This window comes from Cryptomeria japonica, chromosome 3, assembly GCF_030272615.1.
Source record: "Cryptomeria japonica chromosome 3, Sugi_1.0, whole genome shotgun sequence".
Lineage (NCBI taxonomy): Eukaryota > Viridiplantae > Streptophyta > Pinopsida > Cupressales > Cupressaceae > Cryptomeria > Cryptomeria japonica.
This window is the reverse complement of record NC_081407.1, coordinates 220,715,248-220,727,019: the sequence shown is the minus strand read 5'-3', so window position 1 is coordinate 220,727,019 and position 11,772 is coordinate 220,715,248.

Below are 11,772 nucleotides of genomic sequence, written 5' to 3'. Positions count from 1 at the left end.
TACTAAATTGTATTGTTGTGGATTGGGTTTTGGGTCTTTTGCTACACCTGGAAAGGTAACCTTTGCTTTGCTTCTCATGATAACATTGATTGGTTTTGAAGATGAAATTTCATTAACAATGATCACATTTACCACATCATCATATGTATAAGTGTAATTCACTTTGGTTTTTCCTTTGTCATCTTTTAATTGGGATGATTCGCCTTTATCATAGTTTGGGAGTGGAGTTTTGAAAGCCAAATGTGATTCGTTCATTTTATGGCTATCCACTGTAATGGTTTCATTATCAATTAGATCTTGGATAAGGTGTTTCAATCTCTGATAGTCATTTGTTAGGTGTCCTTTATTCTGATGATAGTTACAAAAATAATTGTCATTCCACCAATTGGGCTTGACTGGTGGTTCATAGTTTCTTGTTTCTGGCAAAACAATCAATTTATTAGCAAGTAAAGTCTTTAGAGTTGATTCTAAAGATTCTCCAATGTTTGTGAATTTTCTTTGAGGATTGGAGAAAAAGAACTTAGCTTTGTTATTTTTTGGATTGTTATTGCTTAAGTTTTGACTTGATAGATTGAAAATTGGTTGTTGTTGTTGTTTTGTATTACTATTATCGTCATTCCCTTCATTGCTGACATTCCTATTCTTTGACCAGAACTTGGGTTTGTCGTTGTTGTTGTTGTTGTTGTTGTTGTTGTTGTTGTTGTTGTTGTTGTACGAATTATTGTAAAGTTTTAGCTCTCCTTTCTTTACCATTGCGTTCTCTATTTTTAGTCCATTCTCGATCATTTTGGCAAAAGAGGGAGGACATTGCATCCTTAGTCGATAACTCATTTCACTGATAAGATTATCAATGAATATGTCCATTTTTTCTTGATCAGGTACATCTTGGGGATACCTATTAAACATGCATTTCCATCGTTGTAAGAAAATCATAAAGGATTCACCATTCTTTTGTTTAACATTGCAAAGATCTAGCATTGTTATTTCATTCCTTATATGTAGGAATATTGTGAAATAAACCTATTCACAAGTTCTTCAAAGGATTTGATTCTGGATGGTAATCTTTAAAACCACTCCATTGATTGTCCATTTATATTCCTAGGAAAAAGATGCATGAGGTATGTTTCATCATGAGAAAATTTCATGCTCATAGTACAAAACTCCCTAATGTGATCTTGAGGATCAGATCTTCCATCATATTTGTCATATTTAGGAATCTCACAATGTTGTGGAAATGGTATCATATTCAAATTTTTATCAAAAGGATATGGGCATATATCTTCTAATGAATATTTCTTGGGGCTTGTCCCATTTTGCATGTCTTGTATTTGTTATTGAAGAGTTTGTACTTGTTGAGTAAGGTTTGATAAGGGATTATCTACATAGTTTCTTCTTGTTTCTTTGTGAGTCTTTTTGTCACTACATTCTTTTCTGCTACTTTCTTTGTTCACATCTTCATTATTTTTCTCATATGTGTCTTGGGTGTTACTTGTCTCTACATCTTGTTTCAAGCTTTCCATGTTAAATTCTTGTGGTAGTTTAGCTCTTGATTTTGCCGACATCAAGAGATATTTTTCTTTTTGTTTTGCCAACAATTTTTCCATTAGCCTATCAAATTTGAAATCTTGTTCAAGGTCCCTAATGGTGCTATTGACTGCTTCTTCATCAACAGTGGTAAATCCATAAGTGTGAAATATAGGAGTATCTTCTTCCTCCATTTTTTGTTGTTTTCTAAGATGTTCGTGTTGGGCTCTAGTCCAAACTAGCATGTGTTTATCTCAAAGTTGTTGAAAGTTTAACAGGACAAAGTCAATAGGTGATTATTGGTTTAGGAAGATATGCTTTATTGATCTTACCACTATTGTTTGTTCATTGGGATAAAGCATCTATTTGTTGAAAAGCACGTCTTTTTAGAGTTTCACCATCAAATTCTATACTGCAGCCATGTAAATAGTGATGAAAACAGTGTAAGAATGTCCTATGTTTCAATAAGATCTTGCGATTGATATACAAGAATTTTATCCTTTTCTGAGTAGCTTTATAACTAGGTTTTCTTTTCTTAAGATGATACTTAAAAGTCATATAAGCATTTGAAAATTCACAAGTTTGTTTGATTCCAATGTTGGTGTGATTTTGGTTTTGATATAACCTAGGTTCAAAATAGGAAAGATATATCCAAGATTAGGAACCTAGTATAGATTTGAACAAGCATCGTGATAGAGGATTTGATTATCCTGATGAGAAACTTGATAAAAGATGTTGATTTTTTGCACTTAAGATGGTTGAATCGATAGCTTGTTAAATGTTGATGTTTATAGAACCTTTTAAGTATAGCTTGTTGGATTAGTAACCTAGTTGTTTGAGCTAGTTTGAAAATACGTGATGGTTTAGAGACAAACCTACTTCAAAAAAAAATTTGATATTGATGTTTTTGAGACTTTGATTTTGATCTAGTGTTAGAGAGTTTTGGTATTACCCTTTTTGATTAAACTTTTTCAGTAATTTGTTATATTTTTGCTCACTTGTGGATGATAATTTTCTTCAATTTTTGACCATTCGAAACATGTTACAAACATAGAAGACACAATATTTAATAAAATAAAATGCAAAAGCAAGTACAAATCCCTATGGCAGGTTGAGACAATAGTTGTTGAATCTCACATGGAATTTCCCCTGAGGCTACGCTATTCAAAGAGGATATTTAGATGTTTGACCCCACTGGCTCCACCCTCGGCACTCACTTCTTCAGGGCAGCCAAGCACCAGTTTCCATGAAATCTCCCCATGGCAAACTTTATATCTCTACTACGAACCGTATGTATGTGAGCCACTTCAGAGGTCCAACCTCCTGCACCAACAACTAGAAGGATTTTGGCAACTAGTACAATTTGTTTTTAGTAAAGGCTTCTGGTCATGTGGCCATACATGCGGCACTTTCAGCTCTATAAATACAGAAGGTTCCTAGCCTATAGAGGTTACGCTCCATAGGGTTTATGGGGAAACATAGTGTCGGTATGAACTTATCAACACATGTTGTTGAGACTTTCGTCACAAACAAGATTTATTTATAGTGGATTGGAAGGACTCGGTATTAGCCCATTTCCACTTTAGGTCATTCCCCTCTCATTGGCCCCCTCAAGGCAGCTCGAGAAGGCAGACCCTCTAAAGGATTTAATTGCTTGAAAAGTAAAGAAAGCATAAAAGAGTGGGTTTGGCTTTTTGGTCACCCAATTAAGGGGAGAGCATAAACCTACCACTTTCAAGACATGGAATACAAGCGTTATTTTTATCATTTTCAAAGCAATTGTTGGCTAAGTCCTATTTGGAGATGTTACTCCAACAAGCATGGTGTTCATTTTAGCCATTCTAAAAGTCTATATGCAACTATTTTAGAGAAAATACCAAAATGCAAGTTGCATGTTGTTATTTCATCCTCTTAGTTAAACTAGATCAACAAGATATGATATATTACTTTCCAAATGAAGAGTTTTAATTAGCTAGATGATTAAATGCATAAAATTTGCCTTAAATGCCATCCTGCATACACATGTTAGTAATCTAAAAAATCTACAGTTTCAGACATTCGGACCTGGAAGAAAATTTTGTCAGTTTATAAATAGAATCGCTAACCTAACATATGCGCTATCTTTTTGTTCAAAAGCGCTAACCTGGGGATCAAAAGCACAAACTTAGACTACAAAAGCACTACTCTGTGGATACAAAAGCGTGATTCTTTGACATATGCACTAACCTATGATGCAAATGCGCTAACCTGTGATGTGAATGCACAAAATTTAAGACAAAACCGCTAACATATATGACATATGCGCTAACCTACGATGCAAATGCATAGTTTTTCAGACAAAAGCGCTAACCTGCATGACATATGTGCTAACCTATGATGTAAATGCGCTAACCTGTCGAACAAAAGAGCTGTCAGAATCCACACATGCGTGAATCTACATTACAAAATGTGTTAATTTTATTTTTGCAATATTTTTAAAGGTATATGCGAGGTCCAGCCCCACAGTGGGCGCCAAAATGTGTGAGCTTGAATTTCATCCTTAGAATGTTACCTGCAATAAGTTAGTTTCATAAAATACAAATGGAAATGCTACAGGAAATCCAAATTCAACCAATGAAACTGCATGAAATACATATGAAATAAAATACTAATATTACCTTCATGGCTTATGTCTCATTGTGTCCTAACTCCATTGTTCCTAGTTGCATATGGTGTGCTCTCAGACAATGCACTGTTGGCTTCCAAGATGGCATATGAAGAATGGACTGATAACTTGTAGTTAACTGATACTATTATATGTAATACTATATGATTATGTTAAAATGATTATGCTAAAATGCTATATGATAATTGCTATTTGCTTCAAAACTAAAACTCACAGATGCATATGATTAGCTTGCAAAATGCATTTGAAGTCTCTTGAAGTCTAACTCTCTCTCAAATGAAGCTCTTGATTTTATAGACTTTGAGAGGATTAGATGATGTGGCTCAGATCAACGGTCCTGATCAGATATGTAGATTTGAATGGTTTTGAGCAAAGGTGAAGGTTGAGAGAAAGGGGGAAGGAGAAGACAAGTGTCACTCATCTCACCTTGATTGGGTTGCTGACTAAGAGAATCTAGGGATGGCTGGAGAATATTTAGGCATGATAGGACAAGTGGACTCAAGTCCTTCCTAAGATGTAGGGGGTGTTGGAGAGAATATAGGAAATGGTTATGAAATGTGTGTACGTACACAATTTTCATTAAGTTTGGAAGTTGGAGATAAATGATAAATTAATATTTAAGAAATATTAATTTTTTTAGCCACATGTTTGATGAGTTGGCAAAGAGAAGATGAAGTGGAGATGGAGGGATGAGTTGGATAAGGGATTTAAATAATTTAGAAATTATTTAATATTTGAGACTATAGGATAGGAGAATAACTTTTAAATATTGGATATTTAATTGCTTGGAGGAAGATAATTAAATATTAGATATTTAATTAACTTGGTTAGAGGAATAATTAAATATTAGATATTTAATCAATTAGAAGAATAAGATAATTAAATTAATTAATTAAATATTAATTAATAGAAAGACACGAAATGAATTAAATAAATTAATCTTTTCAAATTAACTATTTAATAGATGAAAAAAAATTTAATAAATATAAAATATTTATTTAATTGCTCATAGCCAATTTTAGGTGTATACAAAATGTATATATCTTTCATGTATTTTACTTCTTTGTTTGGCATTGTTGTCAAAGTGGGAGTAATAGTTAAAGAAGAGTTAGTCAAAATTTTGCATGTAATGTAAAGGGGGAGTAATAGGAGTCTCTTTCATTATTGTATAACAACATGTAATTGCTAAGGGGGAGTAGATAGTAAATTTTTGTCTTGCACACTTAGTTAACATTTTTTTTTCCTAAGTGTTATCATCAATGCCAAAGGGGGAGAATGTTGGCATTTGATCTGAACCGGTAATGATTGTTTGTTTGCTTGATGCAACTGCTACATGTCTGTTTTGTAAGGAGATTAGATTGTTGTATGATGACTATGTTGTATGTTTTCATTGATGACAACTATGTTTCTACATTCATCTAAGTCCTATAGTTCAACCTGTAAGCAAAGACTATTTTCATCAGAACCGGAAATTAGGACTTTAACCGGTAAAAGACAAACAAAATAATATTCTGACAACCGGTACAAGGAATCTATGAAGAATGGGATGATGTGGTTTCACAATAGCAAAGAAGACTGGTAGATGAAGTTATGTTCATGACTGCATGAGGTTATTCAATTAGGTGAATGATATTTGATTGACAGAGTAGTTACGTTGATAGAGACTTAACCGGTAGTGATGAAAATCACTTAGATTGGTAAAACGACACAAAATTTGATTTGTTATGTCAGTGGCCAACATAAGTAAGGTGTGAAATGCAAGATTATCTAGATTCATTAAACCTATGGAATTGTTGCAAGGTTCTAGCCATGATGAGGTATGAATGTGTATATGAGTATGAGCTTGAATGTGTAAAAATTATTACTAGCAAATTTTGTCTTTCTAATAGTGCGGTGATCAGAGGAGTTCAGAGATGAAGTATATGTGATGTTTTAATGTTTTGAAGCGGATATTATCAGACATCAATGGTGTTATACTAAGATCACTTGAACTTGTTGTCTCCCTAATAGTAGCAGCAAGAAAATCCTCTCGCAAGGTCACTCCTAACAGAGTGTAGTCAGATCCTAATAGGTCTGATCATTAAATCCTCTAACTAGGTGACACATTAACTTGTGTTTGCAAATCCTAGTAACATGGGTATCTCCTAACAGGTCTGGTCCTCATAGGCCTTACTATATATCTCTTAACCAGGCTTAGACACTCCTAACAGGGTGTGCCCCTAATCGGGTGTTGTAGACCTTAACTGGTCAGATCTCTACACTATAGATAGTGGATCTTTGTGGGTACTAACTCCCACAGTGGTTTTTCCATGTATAACCTCTTGTGTCATGTGGTTTATAATTTATGTGGTGATTGCTTACTTGGTGTTATTTCTTATATGTCTATTGATTTTTAAGTTGGTGAAATTGATAATCAGATTTATATTGTTTTTACTTGCACTGATTCACCTCCCCCCTCTCAGTGCCTTATAAGTTTATCAGGAGCTACTGTAAATTCCAAACAAGGATCATCCTCCAATGATGAGTCACTTTGTCTATTACTAGGAGATAGGATTAATGCTTTTGAAAATTATTTAGATAAATCATTGTCAACATCATTATCATCAACATTGTTATCATGAACAACATTATCATCCATTTCTCCATCAAGATTAATAAAAGCAGGATCTGTAATATGAATATAACATGAATCATCATATTTCTTGAGCATTTTTAATCTTGGTGATTCAGGTTGAACCTCCTCCCTAGGGTTAGGTGAAGGTTGGACAAATGGGACCAAGTCAAAATTTGGTTTCTTCAGGGAGGAAATGGGTTGAGAAGCAAGTTCCTGAGCCTTAGCATGATGTCTTTGTCAATGTTCTCTGGTGTAATAGTTTATTTTAGTTTTAGCCAAGGGCTATGAAGGTTTAGGATCAATGGACATAGGCTTCTTCTCTTCCTTTAAAGGAGGAGGAATGGGAGAAGGTTTACTAGGTTGAAAAATAGGAGATGCCAGATGCTTCCCTTTGTAAGTTGTAGAAGGTGGGGCTGCAACATATATAGGAGGAATAGAAGGTGTATGAAGGATACCAGGTACATCATGAGGAGGAGGATTACGCCTATAATCTCTAGGATTACTCAAAGATAAGATCGTCTCATTCTTCCATTTTTTATAAGATAGAAAGAGAGCATCCCTTCAAGGCTTAAGAGGCTAAAATTATTTAGGACAAAAGTAATCAAGGTTAACATCTCCATGCCTCACCATCGGTTGATAAATGCTATGATTAATTGTTATGATTTTTTTATTATGGGGAAATTTTAGACATTTATGAATGGTAGAAGGGATTGCTTTTATGGAAGAGATCCAAGGATATCCCAGCTTCACACAAAATTGATCTAATATAGGAATGGTAGCAAAAATGACATCTAAGAACTTAGTACCAACCTAAACGAGAAGAGTAATAAGAGAAACCATCCTATACATTAACAACTACATCAAATTTATAATATGTTACTTGATGCAATTATAAAGTATACATATATTTTTTAGTGATCATATTCACCATACATGTTGGATCAATGAGCACCCTTCGTGAGAGTTTGTCTTTGATCTTTATTATGATATATAGTGGGCCATCATGTGAAACAATAGTCTCACTAGGATCAAAGCTTTAATGCATAGGTCCCTAGGAGATGTAGGTTTGTCAACAAGAATCACCACATTATTGGACTCAACACCAAGTTCACTGGGAGAAAATGCAAGAGGCTCAGATTCAACCACATTATTAGAATGGGAAAGCAAAGGATTAGTAAAGATTTGGAGGAGCAATAGATTTGTTTCCTTTGTCATTCACACCAGCTACAAATATGGTATTGTTATCAATAAAGTCTTGAATTCTACTCCTTAAAGTATAACACTTCTCAGTATCATGACCAGATTGACAATGAAATTGGCAAAAGGCTTTGGGATCACAATAGGGTGGAAAAGGTTTGGAGGTATCAATGGGATTAATGGGAGGAACTTTCAACACATTTTTATTTATCAATTGTGTCATTATGCTTTGCAAAGACTCAGAAAGAGAAGTAAATTATTTTCTAAAATATTTGGATAAAAGGGCCACACCTCATGTCGTGGCTACTACTTGAGTATTGATGTTGTACTTCAATTGAAAATTAAAATTGTAAATAAAAATTTTAATTTGAAAATGTATGAACAATCAGATTTGAGAACATAAAGAAGAAATTAAGGTGTAAGATGTCGGGTTCACCAAAATGTAATGTGTGAAAAAATAGGGTTTCTACCACTACATGTAAGATGACCACTAATTTTTGCTTAAAGATCACTACATTAGGGAAGGAATCTGATAGATCTAATCCTAAAAGACCAAGTTTTTGATCAAATTCCAAGGGTTTTAGATGCGCCTCCTCTTTTCCTTTAAATTGAATTGATTTAATTAAAGATGCTGAAATTAGGGTAAATGTGTATAAATTGAAACAATTATTCATAAATAGTGAGCTACAGTCATCAAACAAAACCATGAACATGGATCTAAGTAATATGTGAATGTTCAGATCTATTCCCAGAAGGTTGACCTGAATTATTGGGACCGGAATGTTGATCGCTCTAGTTCTCTGAACTTTTCATTGTCCAAAAGGGATCATGTTCATTTCTGCAAATAATGACAATCCTAAAAATCACAACTATGTACCTATTCTTGCACATAGAAGAGAATGGAAAGTGATTGGGAATAAGGGTTTTCTTTAGGTCAAACCCTAGTTTTGGAATTAACCATGAAATAGAATTGAAATGTAAAAGAAGTAGTATAATGGAAATGCTTTTGTCATGCCCAAACTTTTGGACACGAACAGGATTAAAAAAAAATTTAAATCACAACTTAATAACATTAAATGTTGCTAATATGAGATGCACTATCAAGTTTTGTCTTAACTATGTTTGAGTTAACTTAAACCATTAACTCGAGTAAACGAAAATAATTTAAAATTAAATGCGGAATACTAAAAATATTATGTATTATCTCATCATTCTTTAACCAACAAATTAATTTAACCGAAAATCTCTAAATTAATTCACAAAGATAACGTTGCTCCCCAATAACCATTAATTACTTTTAGGAACTAATTAAATTAGTCCTAGCACTTAGATTCATTAATGTCTATATTTATATTTTAACATTTAATTAAAGTGTGTCTAGACTAAATCAACTAGAGGGGTAATTAAATACATAATGAATATTTTCCTATAAAGTTTAATCTCCTTATCTACCTATATTTGGGTGGACTAAAAATACCCCCTTATAGTCAAAATAACTTATAATAATTTTATAAGTTCTTAGGTAATTAATCTCCAAATTAATTACAAATTTAAAAAGAAAAATAAACATCATAATAAATTATATCCGTATGTTTATTACAAACATATCTGTATTATAAACATCTAAATGATTAAATCACAATTTACTCTATCCACCCATATTATTTTAACTCTCTCTCTCTCTCTCTCTCTCTCTCTCTCTCTCTCTCTCCATATATATATATATATATATATATATATATATATATATATATATATATATATATATATATATATATATATATATATATAATATATTTATATTTCCCCATTATTAAAAATGTCCATGAAAACCCTAATCTTCTTTATTATTATAAAACCCCCTTTCATTTTATTTTAACCACATTACTTGCCCTAACCCCAATTTTTTTGGCTAGGGCTTTATTTATTTTTTGATTTCAAAATTTGCAGGGCCGAACGAAATGCATGGTGGGGTTTTTAGGAGAGGCGGCTTTGGAGGAGGCGGTGGCGTCGGGTTCTCCCCGGCCGTCGGGCACCGCCCACTGTATGTCCACATAGTGGCGGCCACGGGCGCCGCCCACTGTGTGTCCACTACACACACCCCCCCCCCCCGCGGAAACCCCTATTTTTTATTTATTTATTATTATTTTTTTGAGTTTTTAAATTAAATTAATATATATATATATGTTTATATATATATATATATATATGTTTATATATATATATATATGTTTATATATTTTAAATATACTTTTATATATTTTAGATGCTCTGAATTTCTAGGGTTAAAAAAAAAATTTCATGCAAATGTATGATGTATATTTTTGTTAAAAAAAGCTTTTAACAGGTCCATAAAAAAATTTCCAGATTTAAAACAATGTACTCTTTTGTTTTATATACTGTCTAGCTAGAATTTGAGATAAACTAATTAATTTAGGTTTAATTTCTGTAGTAACTGATCGACAAAATCCAATAAAAATTAAACAGCAATCGAGAGAAATATGATATTATTTAATTCAAATAATCTGTTTAACCCTAGATTTTATTTTCTGCAAATAAACAAATGACAAAATTAAATATATTTATCTAGCAACTATATAAATAAGTTATCATTTAAAATAGATAGACAGTTAACTTTAGATTTTAATTTGCTGCAATAAGTAATAGACAGAGTAAATCACTATATTTGCACTTCCCTAAATAGATCTAAATGTTTTATTTTCAGTCTACTACATGCATGCTAATCTATTTCATTTCTTTTCTAATATTTTCTTTTTAAATGCATAAAGAGATAAAATAAATTTCTTGCTTTTCAAAATGTCATAAACACAACAAATGTTATTTTCAGAACTATAGAAACTAAATCCAAAATACTCATTTCTTTTCTACAAAATAGCATAATAATATATTAAATTTCTTTAAAACGTATTTAAAAGACACTATTGTCAACTTTACAAATGGATCTCTCATTTCTAATAAGTGAGCTCTTTAAAAATAATAGATACACTTCTTTTCGAGAATAGATACAAAATAGTTTCCCTTTACATTGTCACAACTTAAAATGTAAATATTCCATTTTCCAAATATTTTTCTGCAACCACATAACTCCAACAAACTTCTACTTGTCCTATTCTTTTATTCCAACAACCTGCAAATAAATCATAGGCTATGACCATGGAGTGCTCACCTCCCAGCCTAGGCTAACTAGTAGCCACTCCCGAGCTTGGAGAACCAAGCCCTAGATAGGTTGCACACATGCAAACACAATAAACAAGGGAAAACAATCACAAACATATTCCCATCCCAGGGCTACACTGCACCACACAATGTGATATCTTTTCAAGGGTGGTAGTGGACCAAGTACTCTAATGAGACTGCAAGTATGGTAAAACACAAAGCCACCTCATGGCAACAAAGATATATCATAAGTATAATAACCCCACATCCTTCTGCCCCCCCAAGGCATTCATGCCTTATTTCCCTCCTTATGACCCCCAATGCATAAACAAGCCATGCAGCAAGGGTCACATAAATATCCCTTGAGATCACTCTCATAACAAGAGCCTCTCACTCGAGGGTTGTCATACTTCTACCACCCACAAGAACATCCTCTCTCCCAAGAGTAGGAGGTCTTGGTTACTCCCAAAACATGAAATGCATACAAGAAAATAAAGACCTAACGCGTAATAATTTTCACAAACTAAAATGCAAGAGAACAACTTTTTTCACACAAACAACCTTTCCAAAATAACATGCAACATGAAAGAAAACA